This window comes from Dipodomys merriami, unplaced genomic scaffold, assembly GCF_024711535.1.
Source record: "Dipodomys merriami isolate MVZ:Mamm:240054 unplaced genomic scaffold, mDipMer1.0.p SCAF_2, whole genome shotgun sequence".
NCBI classification, from domain to species: Eukaryota; Metazoa; Chordata; class Mammalia; order Rodentia; family Heteromyidae; genus Dipodomys; species Dipodomys merriami.
The window spans coordinates 116,666,114-116,679,990 of NW_027203381.1; the positions used below are offsets into that span (position 1 = coordinate 116,666,114).

A 13,877-nucleotide genomic window follows, 5' to 3' on the forward strand; every position below is an offset into this window, starting at 1 on the left:
ACAACATTTCTCCAGGTAGGTGCTCCCAGTGCATTTTCAGGACTCGGCTCCAGGATGATCGTGACCTCAGAACTATGATATGGTCCAACGGAGGTTCCGGAATGACCTCTGCTGAGTCTAGAATGTTCCATGAAAGACCTTAGCTGCAGATGCTGGAATGAGAAGCCTGTGCTTGCTCTGTCCTGGCTGCCATTGGCCAAAAGGGGGCAGTGTAGGCCCTGATTAGAATTTCCACCTACCATGGACCAGTTACTGCCTTGGACAAGTTACAAGGCTTCTGTGCCTTAGTGTCTCAGGGGAAAGAGTGACAGTAGTCTTTCTTTCCTTGGCTGCCATGAGAATTAAATGAGGTGATCCAGAGCCATCTTAGTCCATTTGCTTCTACTACAAGAAGATCTCATCATGTGGGAAAAGGATCATGAAATGTGCTCCATGCTGTGCTGGGGCGGAGGTCAAGGGCCCACCCATGCCGAGGCCTTCCCGCTGGGTCATAATGTGGCAGAGGAAACCTCAACGGAGAGAGAACACGAGAGGGAAAGGCAAGAGAGCAAGCGAGCAGCAGGGGCCAGAGCCTGGCAGCTGATCACTGCCCGCCCGGAAGAACGGGCAGAGCCCTCCTGGCCTCAGCACCTCTTCAAGCTTCACCTAGCCAGGTGCCGTGGCTCAGGCCTATAATCCTAACTGCTCTGCAGGCTGTGATCTGAGGATCCAAACTATCTGGGTTAGACAAATTTTTGAGACTCCATCTCCAGTAAAAAACTGGATTGAGGGCTGGGAGGGTGGCTCAGTGGTAGAGTGCTTGCCTCACATGCATGGGGAGAGAGAGAGAGAGAGAGAGAGAGAGAGAGAGAGAGAGAGAGAGAGAGAGAGAGAGAGAGAGAGAGAGAGAGAGAGAAAGAGAGAGCACGTCTAAGTCCAAGCTCCAGTACTAGATCTTTTTTTTTCCCTCCTCCCAATAACATTTCAATGGCAATGAACTTGTAGCATGAATGCCAGGCAGGCTAATCAAACCACAGCACGAACCTTCTATGCAGAGTGCCTTGTGCCTGTGTTTGCTTTTGAATTAGAAACCGTTGGCAGGAAATCGGGAATCATCTCAGTGACCCTTCAAGTTGGCCCTAGTGTAGGGTGAACGGTAGCGGCGTCCTTCGGGCAGCCCTGCCTGGACCCGGGGCTCCACAGTCACCAGCAGTGCATCTCTAGATGCCTGGAGACCATTTCCTGTTGGCCTTGCTGGAGGGAGCCCCAACCAAGCTCTCCAACCACAGCCACGGCCGGAGGGGAAGCCCCCACAGCTTCGGGTCTTCCCTCATGCCGGCCCCCTGTGGGAATCCCACAATGTATTATAAAATATGCCATTTTAATCACCTTTGAGCGTAGAAGTGCCACTACATTCAGTGCTGTGTGACCGCCACCACTCCCACCCACAGGTCGCGTCATTCCACCAGCAGACAGTGACTTCTCTCTCCCTCCACCCCCAGCCGCTGCCTTCTGTCCTCCACCCCCTCTGCCTCTGCTAGCCTTGTGTCCCTTGGTCTCTAAGACTGTTCTAGATGCTTCGTAGGAGCTGAAGCTTATAATATTTGTCCTTCTGTCTGGCTTATTTCACTTAGCTTGCTGTTTTGAAGTGGGCGCCTGAATCAGCACTAAATTCTCCCAACCTTGGTCTCCCAGGTGGTTAGGATTATGAGGTTTCATGCTTCACTTTCATACATGCAAATAAAACCGCCACCACACGCAGCCTCCTTCACCCTCTACTGGCTCTCTCCCCCTCACCAGCACCCCACCGGGCCCATTTTACCTTCTCGCCAAGCATTTTTAGGTGGACATTAACTGTTGAAGAGAGCAAAGCCCACGTGTCTTTGAAGATAGAGCAGGACCAGAGGCATCGGCCTGGGCTGTCCAGGTCCACCGGGATGTGAGGTCAGTCCTGCAGCCACACTGGCCCCTGGTCTGCGCTGGGTGCCCCAGTGCTTCCTGGCACACAGCCTCTGTGTGAGCCTTTTCCTGGCCTTGGGGCCCAGCTCAGGGGCTCCACTGACTTCCTGTCCAGCTGCGACCCGGGCTCATTTTCCTCCTAGCATAGATCACAGTTTATGGTTATGCCTTTTGCTCGCATGGTGGTGTGTTGAATTTAGCTCTGTGTATGCGAGGCAAGTCCTCTGCCACCGGGCCATGCCCCCAGTCCTGATTGTGTTTTTTGTCTTCCCTTCTCTAGAATGTAAACACGGCTTATTTAGAAAGAAATCGAACCAACGTGTTGCAGAGTGCTCAACCAAAACTTGACAATGACTAAGGAGCTGTTGAGTGAATGAATCATTCACGACGTGAAGAAAGGCTTTGCCGCTGGACCACCAATGACAGCTGGAAATGATGCCAACATGGCGTAAGTCCTACCAGCTAAGGGGAGGGAGCTCACAGCCTGGAGATCATTAAGCCAAAGAGGATCACTCGGTTCTCAAATCGCCCTGGAACCGGAAGCCTTGCTGTGCTGGCTGTAAACGCTGGCTGTTTCTTCCCCAGGGGTGCTTGGGGCTCTGGCTTCCTTTCTGCACCCATTCCGTCATCCGCTCCCCTGTTGGGATCACCCCACCTGCCACCAGCCCGTCCTTCAAACCAGCATGCCTCCACCCACGCTTTGTTTACCTGCTGCGTGTCATGTACACCACCATCTGTGCCCAACCCTGGAGCCCGGGCCTGGTCTGTGTTTAGGCGGCGAGGTGCATCAGAACAGTGGCAAGCTGTTCATGACTTTTCTTTCTGGATTTGGCTGGTCTGAGGGGTACAGCAGAGCCCAGGCAGAGACAGGTAGAGTCCAAAGATTGGCCAGGGGTTCTGTGTGGTCATCTGTGTCTGATTCGCCCGGGAGAGGGGAGACAGCATCTGAGTGCACCTTCGAGAACCCCCCCCCACTTCTTGCCCACAGAAGAGAATAGAAAGTGTTTGGGTGATGGAATGTTGAGAGTCACCAGGAACTCAGAGCTGCCTAGGCTGGTCCCTCACAAAGGGGCAGCCTGGGGCCCCAGCGTCTCAACTCACCCGAGCCCAGGTTCCAGGGTCCAGCCTGAGACTCCAGGGGCCTGCCGGGAAGAAGGCCAGCCCAAAGGCACGCGATCCTCCTGTCTTGTGGGCCTTCCCTGTCTCTTCCCCATCCATTTCCAGTCTGGAGAGCGTGCCATGCTTCCCTGGCGTTTGGCAGGAAGTAGAGACGGGCTGTCAATGTCGAGGACGCATGAGTGGAAGGGTTTTGTTTTCTTCGCAAAGGGACCTGGCCAGCCTCAGTGGTTCTCGGGTCCTGGGTCCTGGGTGTGCTGTGTGTGTGCGGTTCACGGCCACCCCATCCCGGTGGAGCCAAGTCTGCTTGTGCCGTGCTGGCTCCCTCTTTTCTCCCTTGCAGGTCAATTGTTGGACTCTTGGGGTGATGTGTACAACAAAGAACTTTCTTTTCTTCCCAAATTCACTCAAAACTGGGCACCAGATGCTCATGCTATAATCCGAGCTACTCAGGAGGTTGAGATCTAAGGACTGTGGTTCAACGCCAGCCCAAGCAGGAAAGTCAGTGAGACTCTCTCTTGTCTCCAATGGACCACCAGAAAGCCAAATGTGGAGCGATGGCTCAAGTGCTAGAATACCAGCCTTGAGCAACAAAGCAAAACAAAACAAAAAAACTTAAGGTACAGCACTCAGGCCCTGAGTTCAAGCCTCCACTTCCCCCAAAGTCTTCCTCAGCCTAAGTCCTTGTCTTTCCTCATTACTCACCCGCCACTAAGCTATTGGGTCCTTGCATATCTTTCTAGAGGGTTTTTTTTGGTCATGGGGCCTGAACTCTGGGCCTGGGCGCTGTTCCTCAGCTCTTCAGCTCAAGGCTAGCGCTCTACCACTGGACAGCGCCACTTCCGGCTTTTTCTGTTTATGTGGTGCTGAGGAATTGAACCCAGGGCCTTATGCATGCAAGGCAAGCGCCCTACCACTGAGCCACCTTCCCAGCCCTTTTTAGAGATTTTTGGTACAAATTTTAGCAAGAAACTGAGTGGCAGAAAGAAGCCAGCCTCAGCACTGGGGGACTCGGGACACAGTTTTGGAACCAAGGGACAATAGGTAAACCACTAGCGTATGAAGAGTCAGGAAGATTCTTTGTCTTCTCCAAGTCCTTGAATAATCTGAAACGTCATAGAACACATCCATAGCATCGTGTGACTCCGGGAGCATGAGGCTCTTCCAATAGCTGACCCTTTTTTTTAAAGAGATAGTTCTGGGGTCGAACTTAGCACCTCACACTTGCTAAGCGGGCACTCTGCCACCTGAGCCACTCCCCTAGCCCTTTAGGCTTTTAGTTAATTTTTCTGTTTTTGATAAGGTCTTATGTTTTTGCCCTGGACTGGCTATTGTTTATGCTCCCAGGGTGGTTAGGATGACAGGCATGTGCCACCATGTCTAGCTTTTTCTGTTGAGATGGAGTCTTGCTTGCTTGCTTTCTTTGTTGGGTGTGGGGTGTGAACTTAGGGCCTGGGCACTGTCCCTGAGCTTTTTCGCTCAAGGTTAACACCCTGCCACTTTGAGCCACAGCACCACTTCAGTTTCCTGGTGAATAATTGGAGATAAAACTCTCACTGACTTTCCTGCCCCTGGTTTTGAACCATGATCCTCAGATCTCAGTCTCCTGAGTAGCTAGGATTATAGGCATGAGCTACCAGTGCCCAGTGAGATGGAGTCTTTCTAACTTCTTTCCTGTTTGGCCTGGGTTGACCTCGAAACTCAGTCCTTCTGATTTCCATTTCCGCAATGGCTGGGATGATAGTCAGGATCCCTGTGCCACGCTCTTTTCATTTTTACTGTAATTGCTGAGTTAGGCCTTCTAACTTTTACTGAATCTATTACAGTAAGAATATACTTTCCTACAAGGCCATTAACTAGCAGGATTTTCCTAGGATTGTCTAACCATGATTTCTCTTACTTCATCCTGATTTTATGTATTTGAGTTCCCCCATTCCTGTCTTACAAATTTATGACCAGGCTGCTTTGTGGTCTTTTTCCTTTGTTCTTCAAAGAGAAAGAAATCTTCGACTCATTATAATTTTTTTTTTATTTTCCCCTTCTTCTGTTTTCTTTACATTTTAATTTTTCTGCCTTTTCTCCCCAGAATGTTCCATTCACTTTTGCAATCCATGAAGTCTTTAAGAATATGATTATTATTATTTTGCCTTTAGCGTTGACCCTATCCCATGGGGTTCTGATATATAATATCCTCATTTCTGTAATTTCCGAGATAGGCAGTTTGATTTCCTCTTTAAAATAAGGAAAAAACAAGGTTTTTTCCTTTTAACATTTTCATGAGGTTGAGTATTAATTTTTTTCAACATTATTAATTTTAGTTTTATTACAAGTGGAGAACGTGGCTCATATTTCACTTCTTAGAATTTATTAAGGTTGGAGGTTTTCTTTGTGATCTAATGTATTGTAAAATTGTATACGTCTTTCATTATATTTAAAGAGACAGTGTCCTGCATTTTCTCTCTTATAATTAGATGTACATGTATATGACTTTTTTTAAACTTAGGATTCATTAGTTACGAGTTTTGTATGAAAATCTCACAGATGTACACAAGGGTAATTCCAGACAGCTCACTCCTTTGCCCTTGTTCACCCTATTATTTAGGCCACCTACTATTTACTTGTGTTTTATGTGTGTGTGTGTGTGTGTGTGTGTGTGTGTGTGTGTGTGCGGGCGTGCATGTGCGTGTGCCAGTCTTGGGGCTAGAACTCAGCGCTTATACACTGTCACTGAGCTTTTTTGCTAGTGCTCTATCACTTGAGCCACAGCTGGCTTTTTGTGGGTTAATTGGAAATAAGAGTCTTAAGAACTTTCCTACCTTGGCTGGCTTCAAACTGAAGTACTCAGATCTCAGCCTCTTTTTTTTTTTGGTCCATCGTGGGGCCTGAACTCTGGGCCTGGGTGCTGTCCCTCAGCTCTTCAGCTCAAGACTAGCACTCTACCACTTGAGCCATGGTGCTACTTCCAGCTTTTATCTGCTTATGTGGTGTTGAGGAATCGAACCCAGGGCCTCATGCATGCGAGGCAAGCACTCTACCACTGAGCCACCTTCCCAGACCAGATCTCAGCCTCTTGAGTAGCTAAGATTGTAGGTGTGAGCCACTGTTGCCTACCATCTATGGTTTTTTTTCCTTAATAGGAACCAAAATAAATGAACTAAAATAATGTGTTTCTCTCATTTTTTCCAGTTTATGAGAAATATCATTTCATTATGGATCATAAAACTTATGATAATCGGGTCATAACTTAATACATTTTCTTTGATTATACTCTCTTGGATATGAGTATTGGGTCCTCTCCCTTTCTTTTCCTTTTTTTTTTTTTTCCTTTAGGTAACATCTTTTTACCTATAACTTTGCTTGTGGGGCTGGGAAGGTAGCTCAGCGGTAGAGTGCATGCCTTGCAAGCATGAGGCCCTGGGTTCGATTCCTCAGCACCACATAAATAGACAAAGCCAGCAAGAAATGTACTCATTGCCTTACTCATGTAACTGTAACCCCTCTGTGCAACATTGTACAATAAAATAAAATTAAAAAAAAAAAAAAAAAAAAAAAAAAAAAAAAAACTTTGCTTGTAATTTGACCTTTAGCTTCTCTGAGTCATTTTTAGAAATATAAACACATACGTGTGTATGTGTATGTGTGTGTATGTGTATGTGTGTATGTAAGTGTGTGTATGTGTCTATGCGTGTCTATGCATGTGTATGCGTGCGTATGCGTGTGTATGCGTGTATGTGTGTGTATGTGTATCTATGTATGTGTGCGTATGTGTGTATGTGTGTATGTGTGTGTATGTGTGCGTATGTGTGGGTATGTATGTGTCTGTGTATGTGTATGTGTGTATGTGTATGTATGTATGTGTATGCATGTGTGTATATGAGTGTGTATGTGTGTATGTGTGTATGTGTGTGTATGTGTGTATGTGTGTGTATGCGCGTATGTGTATGTATGTGTGTGTGTGTATGTGTGTATGTATGTGTGTATGTGTATGTGTGTGTATGTGTATGTGTGTATGTACTTGTGTGTATGTGTATGTATGTGTATGTATGCATGTGTGTATATGTGTGTGTATGTGTGTGTATGTGTGTGTATGTGTGTGTGTATGTGTGTATGTGTGCGTATCTGTGTATGTGTGTGTACATGTGTGTATGTGTGTATGTGAGTGTGCGTACGTGTGTGTTCATTTGTGTATGTGTATGTGTGTATGTGTGTGTATGTGTGTATGTGTGCATGTGTGTATGTATGTGTGTGTATGTGTGTATGTGTGTGTATGTGTGTATGTGTATGTGTGTGTATGTGCGCATGTGTGTGTATGTGTGTGTGCGTATGTGCGTATGTGTGTGCATGTGTATGTGTGTATGTGTGTATGTGTATGTGTTTGTATGTGTGTATGTGTGTATGTGTGTGTATGTGTGTATGTGTGTGTATGTGTGTATGTGTGTGTATGTGTGTATGTGTGTGTATATGTGTGTGTGTGTGCCTGTACTAGGGCTTGAACTTGAGGCCTCTCACTTCTTTTAATCAAGACTGGCTCTGTATCACTGGAGCCACAGCTCCACTTCCAGCTTTTTGCTTGCTAATTGGACATTTGAGTCTTATGGACTTTCTGCCCAGACTGGGATCCTCAGGTCTCAGCTTCCTGAGTAACTAGGATTACAGAGAACCTTGAATCTTAGAGGACCTTGAATCACTTGAGGGCTTTTCCCCAAAGACACTGCTTTGACTGTAGTCCCGATCACACTTGAGCCCAGTGTCTGCCTCTGCCATCTGTTAACGGCTGGGCAGATGAGATGGGCTCAGCTTCCACTCAGGAACGCCGGGGGCTTTTGGGTCGTGTGCAAAACTCATTGCCTTGCATGCTGTCCCCACTTTCCACATAGTCAAGGCCTCCCCTGGGTCCAGCAGTAAAGTAGAAAAGTAGTCCGTGGTGCTCACCACATACTGGGTCCTACAAAATTCTGTACAAGTGGATTTCCTTCCTTCCTTCCTTTCTTTCTTCCTTCCTTCCTTCCTTCCCTCCCTCCCTCCTTCCTTCCTTCCTTCCTTCCTTCCTTCCTTCCTTCCTTCCTTCCTTCCTTCCTTCCTTCCCTCCCTCCCTCCCTCCCTCCTTCTCTCCCTCCTTCCTTCCTTCCTTCCTTCCTTTCTTTCTTCCTTCCTTCCTTCCTTCCTTCCTTCCTTCCTTCCTACCTTCCTGCCTTCCTGCCTTCCTGCCTTCCTGTCTTCCTGCCTTCTTCCTTCTTTCCCTTTTGCTGGTCTTGGGGCCTGAACCCTGGGCCTAGAACTGTCCCTGAGCTTTGTTTTACTCAAGGTTACCGTGCTCTGTTTGAGTCACAGCGCTACTTCCATTTTTTTCTGAGTAGTTTATTGGAGATAAGAATCTCATGGACTTTCTTGTCCAGGCTGGTTTTGAACTGTGAACCTCAGCTGTCAGCCTCCTGAGTATCTAGGATTACAGGATTATCTCTTTCTTTCTTTCTTTCTTTCTTCCTTTTTTTCTCTTTCTTTCTTCCTTTCTTTCTTTCTTTTTTCTCTTTCTTTCTTTCTTTCCTTTCTTTTTGTCTCTTTCTTTCTCTCTCTCTCTCTTTCTTTCTTTCTTAGCAGTGCTAGGATTTGAACTCAGAGCCTCACACTTGCTAGGCAGACTCTCTAAAACCACTGAGCCATGCATCTAGCCCAATACATGGATTTTTTTTAAGTTAAATTAAGTCATCTGGAAAATCTATTAGAGGAGTCATTGGTCTAACGGGACCCAGGCACTGTCTTTTGCCAAGCACAAAGCCATGGTTGAGCCATGAAACAGTTGTTGAGCAACTACAGCATAGAAGGCGTGGGAATAAAAAGGGAGGCGGTCAGCCATGTCCACAGCGCACTGGGGAAAGCAAGCAGACTGGCATAGAGACTAAGCTAATTGTGTGCTCACCTGCATCACAGGCTGGGGGCGGGGCAAAGGGGGGAAAGAAGTTCTTGTTTCTTTTTTTGGGGGGGGGTCCGGTCATGGGGCCTGCACTCTGGGACTGGACGCTGTCCCTCAGCTCTTCAGCTCAAGGCTAGCGCTCTACCACTTGAGCCACAGCACCACTTCCGGTTTTTCTCTTTTTGCTTATGTGGTGCTGAGGAATCAAACCCAGGGCCTCATGCATGCAAGGCAAGCACTCTACCACTGAGCCACCTTCCCAGCCCCAGAAGTTCTTGTTTCTAGGCTGCCAGAGGTTCTGCCCACCTGTGCCCTTCTGCCTATACAGACGAAGTACAGTCTTCTTCTTTTGTCTTCTTCTTCTTCTTCTTCTTCTTCTTCTTCTTCTTCTTCTTCTTCTTCTTCTTCTTCTTCTTCTTCTTCTTCTTCTTCTTCCTCCTCCTCCTCCTCCTCCTCCTCCTCCTCCTCCTCCTCCTCCTCCTCCTCCTCCTCCTCCTCCTCCCCCCCCTTCTTTTTTTCTGCCGGTCATGGGGCTTGAACTCTGGGCCTGGGCGCTGTCCCTCAGCTCTTCAGCTCAAGGCTAGTGCTCTACCACTTGAGCCACAGCACCACTTCTGGCTTTTTCTGCTTATGTGGTGCTGAGGAATTGAACCCAGGGCCCCATGCATGCGAGGCAGGCGCTCTACCACTGAGCCACCAAGATGGCAGCATGTGGTATGTGGGTAGGTATGAGAGGCTGAAAGTCAGGTGTGTGGGGCGCAAAGGCCCCCTCCGAGAGGCCTCCCGCTTTTTCCTCTGCATGACCCCTGCCGCCTCCCACTCCAGACCCCCCAGGTCACAGGAACCCCCCCCTCCAGGGCAGACATCTTCCACACACCTGTGGAAGCTACTAGACCAGCTGGCCTCTGCGTGGTGCTGGCTGATGCATCTCGCCTTCTGGCTATTTATGGTGCAGGATGGGAAGGCCATGCAAATGTGTTATTTTGGAAAAATGCCTATGATGACTAAAAAAACAAGAAAAAATGCCCAGAACTCCCTGGGGCCTGGGGCAGGTGCTGCCCCGGCAGGAGCTGGTGCCCTGCCCTGCCCTGCCCTGCCCTGCCCTGCCCAGGGGAGACGGGCCGTCTATCATTTACCAGCAGCTTTGGGGAAGGTAGTGAGCTTTAAATCAAGGCATTGAAGTGGCTCTGTGCCCCCACCTGTCTGGGGTGGCCTGTGCCACTGCCGGCGCTGAGCTGAGGGAGGGGACGGGGCAGGTGACCGCCTGGCCGGGCTGATGGACAGTGTGGCCCACTGGCCTTTCCCAGGCAGGAAATGCACTGCTCGTTAACATGCTGATGCTGCCCTGCCCAGCCCCCGCAGACCCGGTGGGTGTTGGAAGGTAACTTAGCAGATCCAGGCGCTGGGTTTTCCACTCAGAGCCACCCAGTCATTGGCTTGGTGTGTTTTTGTGGGTGGTGGCTTTTTTGATTTTTGATTTTTATTTTTTGTCGGTCGTGGGGCCTGAACTCTGGGCCTGGGCGCTGTCCCTCTGCTCCTCAGCTCAAGGCGAGCGCTCTACCACTTGAGCCACAGCGCCACTTCTGGTTTTCTGATAGTTTCTTGGAGATAAGATTTTCATGGACGTCCCTGCCCAGTCTGGCTTTGAACTGCAATCCTCAGCTCTCAACCTCCTGAGTAGCTAGGATGACAGGCGTGAGCCACCTGGCTTGTTTTTGTTTTTTGATTCAAGAAATGGATTAAAATATGCAGGACCTGGGCTTGTGATATTTCTCTCTTGGTTTCTGCCCTGCCCCCGCCCCATGCACACACACTCACACACTTGCACACACACGTGCACACACACTCACACACGTGCACATAGACACCCGTGTGTCGCTTCTCAGGTGAGAAAGGGGTAGGACGGTCTGCTTTCTCCTTCCTCTTGTCTTGGTGACAGTTCAGCGCAGGCCCAGCCCGGTGGGAGATTCTGGCAGAAGGAATGTGGGCTTGGTTTGCCTGTGTTTTGGCTTCACTTGGTACTTGGTGTAGCGGGGCCCTTCCCAGAGCTCTCCCTCCTCCCTCCTCTTACATCCCTTCTCCTTCCTCCCTCCTTCCTCCTCTTTCCCCCTCCTCCCTCCTCTTCCCTCCCTTCTCCTTCCTCCCTCCTTCCTTCTCTTTCCCCCTCCTCCCTCCTCTTCCCCCTCTTCTCCTTCCTCCCTCCTTCCTTCTCTTTCCCCCTCCTCTTCCCTCCCTTCTCCTTCCTCCCTCCTTCTTCCTCTTTCCCCCTCCTCCCTCCTCTTCCCCCTCTTCTCCTTCCTCCCTCCTTCTTCCTCTTTCCCCCTCCTCCCTCCTCTTCCCCCTCTTCTACTTCCTCCCTCCTTCCTTCTCTTTCCCCCTCCTCCCTCCTCTTCCCCCTCTTCTCCTTCCTCCCTCCTTCCTTCTCTTTCCCCCTCCTCCCTCCTCTTCCCCCTCTTCTTCCTCCCTCCTTCCTTTCCCCCCTCCTCCCTCCTCTTCCCCCTCTTCTCCTTCTTCCCTCCTTCCTTCTCTTTCCCCCTCCTCCCTCCTCTTCCCTCCCTTCTCCTTCCTCCCTCCTTCCTTCTCTTTCCCCCTCCTCCCTCCTCCTCCCCCTCTTCTCCTTCCTCCCTCCTTCTTCCTCTTTCCCCCCTCCTCCCTCCTCTTCCCCCTCTTCTCCTTCCTCCCTCCTTCCTTCTCTTTCCCCCTCCTCCCTCCTCTTCCCTCCCTTCTCCTTCCTCCCTCCTTCTTCCTCTTTCCCCCTCCTCCCTCCTCTTCCCCCTCTTCTCCTTCCTCCCTCCTTCCTCCTCTTTCCCCCCTCCTTCCTCCTCTTCCCTTCCTCTTCTTTCCTCCTTACCTCCAGGCTGTGGACCATGTCTGTGGTATCTGATGTTAGGGGTAAATCTTGGCTCTAGCTTATTAATGATGAAGTAATTACTGTTATTCCACAGGTGGTTGTGTGTGTGTGTTTGCCAGTCCTGGGGCTTGAACTCAGAACCTGGGCATTGTCCCAGAGCTTCTTTTGCTCAAAGCTAGCACTCTACCACTTGAGCCACAGCTCCACTTCCGGCTTTTTCTGGGTATGTGGTGCTCTGGAATTGAACCCAGGGCTTTAGGCCTGCTAGGCAAGCCCGCTACCACTGAGCCCCCTTCCCAGCCCCTCCACAGCTTTTGAATATGCTGCAGTCTTTCACAATATTTCCACGCGGGGCTACAGTGGCTGGCATGGAAGCAGGAGGCTGGGGGGCACGTGGGGGGATTTCGGAGAGCCTCCACTGCGTCTCCGGCAGCAGGGCAGCAGCTCCTGGGGGGGAGGGACTTCCCTGACACCCCTTGGAATGCAGCCATTGTTTTCTCCAGGGGTCCACGTGGAGGACAGCCCCTCCCCCTTCAGGCTCAGGACTGGTGAACTAGAAATCAAGGCTGGCTTCAGACCTCTCTGGATTCCGGCCAGATTTGATTCGATGTGGAGACACTCAGGGAGACGAGCATTTCGGAGCCCGCGAGGGTCCTGCTGCAGCAGGCCTGCACAATGGCATCCTGGGGGCTGGGCTCTGGCTCCGGTTCCTCTTTGTTCTGAGACTTGGGGTCGTGTGCCCCGTTTCCAAAAAGGAAACCAGACTGTGTCAAAACTATCTTGGTTACGACTCCTGATCCTGAAAGTCTGGGTAGTTGTGATGTGGCAAAACAACAACAACAACAACAACAACAACAACAAAGAGACCAGGCAGGTGTAACGCCAGCTACTCAGGAGGCTGAGATCTGAGGATCACGGTTCAAAGCCAGCCCGGGCAGGAAAGTCTGTGAGACTCTTATCCCCAGTGAACCACCAAAAACCAGAGATCAGCTGTGGCTTGAGCGGTAGAGCACTAGCAAAAAACACCAAGGGACAGCACCCAGGCTTTGAGTTCAAGTCCTAGTATTGGTACACACGCGTGCACATGCACACACAGCCATGCACACACACACATGCACATGTGCACACGTGCATGTGCACAGGCTCAGAGGAGCCAGGTTCTAGTGTTGGGAATGAATGAGAAGGAAGCGGAGGAAGATGGTGGCTGGCGGGGTGGGGAGGTGGGCTGCGGCTCACATGGAGAGTCAGGCCTCCACCCTCCTTCTGTTTTAGCTGGCCCCTTGTAGGTTAGGACAAGTCATTGCCAGTGTCTGCGGCCCATTCCCCTTGAGAGCTCAAACGTGGACCACTGGGTCTCAAATCACTCTGCATGCTGTTTACTCAGAACTCACTGTACACTTGCTGGGGTGATTGTCCTGAACAGATCTAGAAATGACTCAGTGATTTGCATTCAGGGCAGAGACACAATCTGATGAGACTACAGGCATGGCTCCGTGGCGTTTCCATACTCACCCCTTGCTTACCGGTCTCCAAGCCAGTCCTGGATCTACTGGCTCCACGACCTGGACAGGTAAACTCCAACTCTGTGCTTTGGTCTCCTTTGCCAGACGGGGTTCAGGGGGCTTGTCATCTATCTTATTGGATCGGATCAGCACATAATAAATGTTCAATAACCAGTGGTCACTGCCGGCCTTTTCTTTTCCCAAGTGGGAGAGACGTTTTCCGTAATGACCAAAAGCAGAGAGGGAACTTGAAAAGCAGTTTATTTTTTCTTTCCTTGGTCTATTAACCAGAAAACTTCATTAGCACATTCCAGACTGTGATTTCAAGTAAAGATCTACCCACAGAATATCACTCTGTATGTAGAAAACTTTATTCCTCTTTTTTATAATTTTTATTTGTTTGTTTATTTTGCCAATCCTGGGGCTTGAACTCAGGGCCTGAGCACTGTCCCTGAGCCTCTCTGTGCTGAGGGCTAGTGCTCTACCACTTGAGCCACAGCACCATTTCTGGCTTTTTCTGTGTATGTGGTACTGAGGAACCGACCCCAGTGCTTCATGC

General features: G+C 49.8%; 1 long non-coding RNA gene across 1 annotated transcript; it reads left to right on the top strand.

The window, feature by feature from the left end:
- Positions 1–206: 206 nt before the first annotated feature.
- LOC138831788 (uncharacterized) lies at positions 207–13,352 on the top strand. The gene is made up of 3 exons (XR_011373454.1): positions 207–653; positions 2,219–2,386; positions 13,271–13,352. It is a non-coding gene; the product is annotated as an uncharacterized lncRNA (long non-coding RNA).
- The last annotated feature ends 525 nt before the right edge of the window (positions 13,353–13,877 follow it).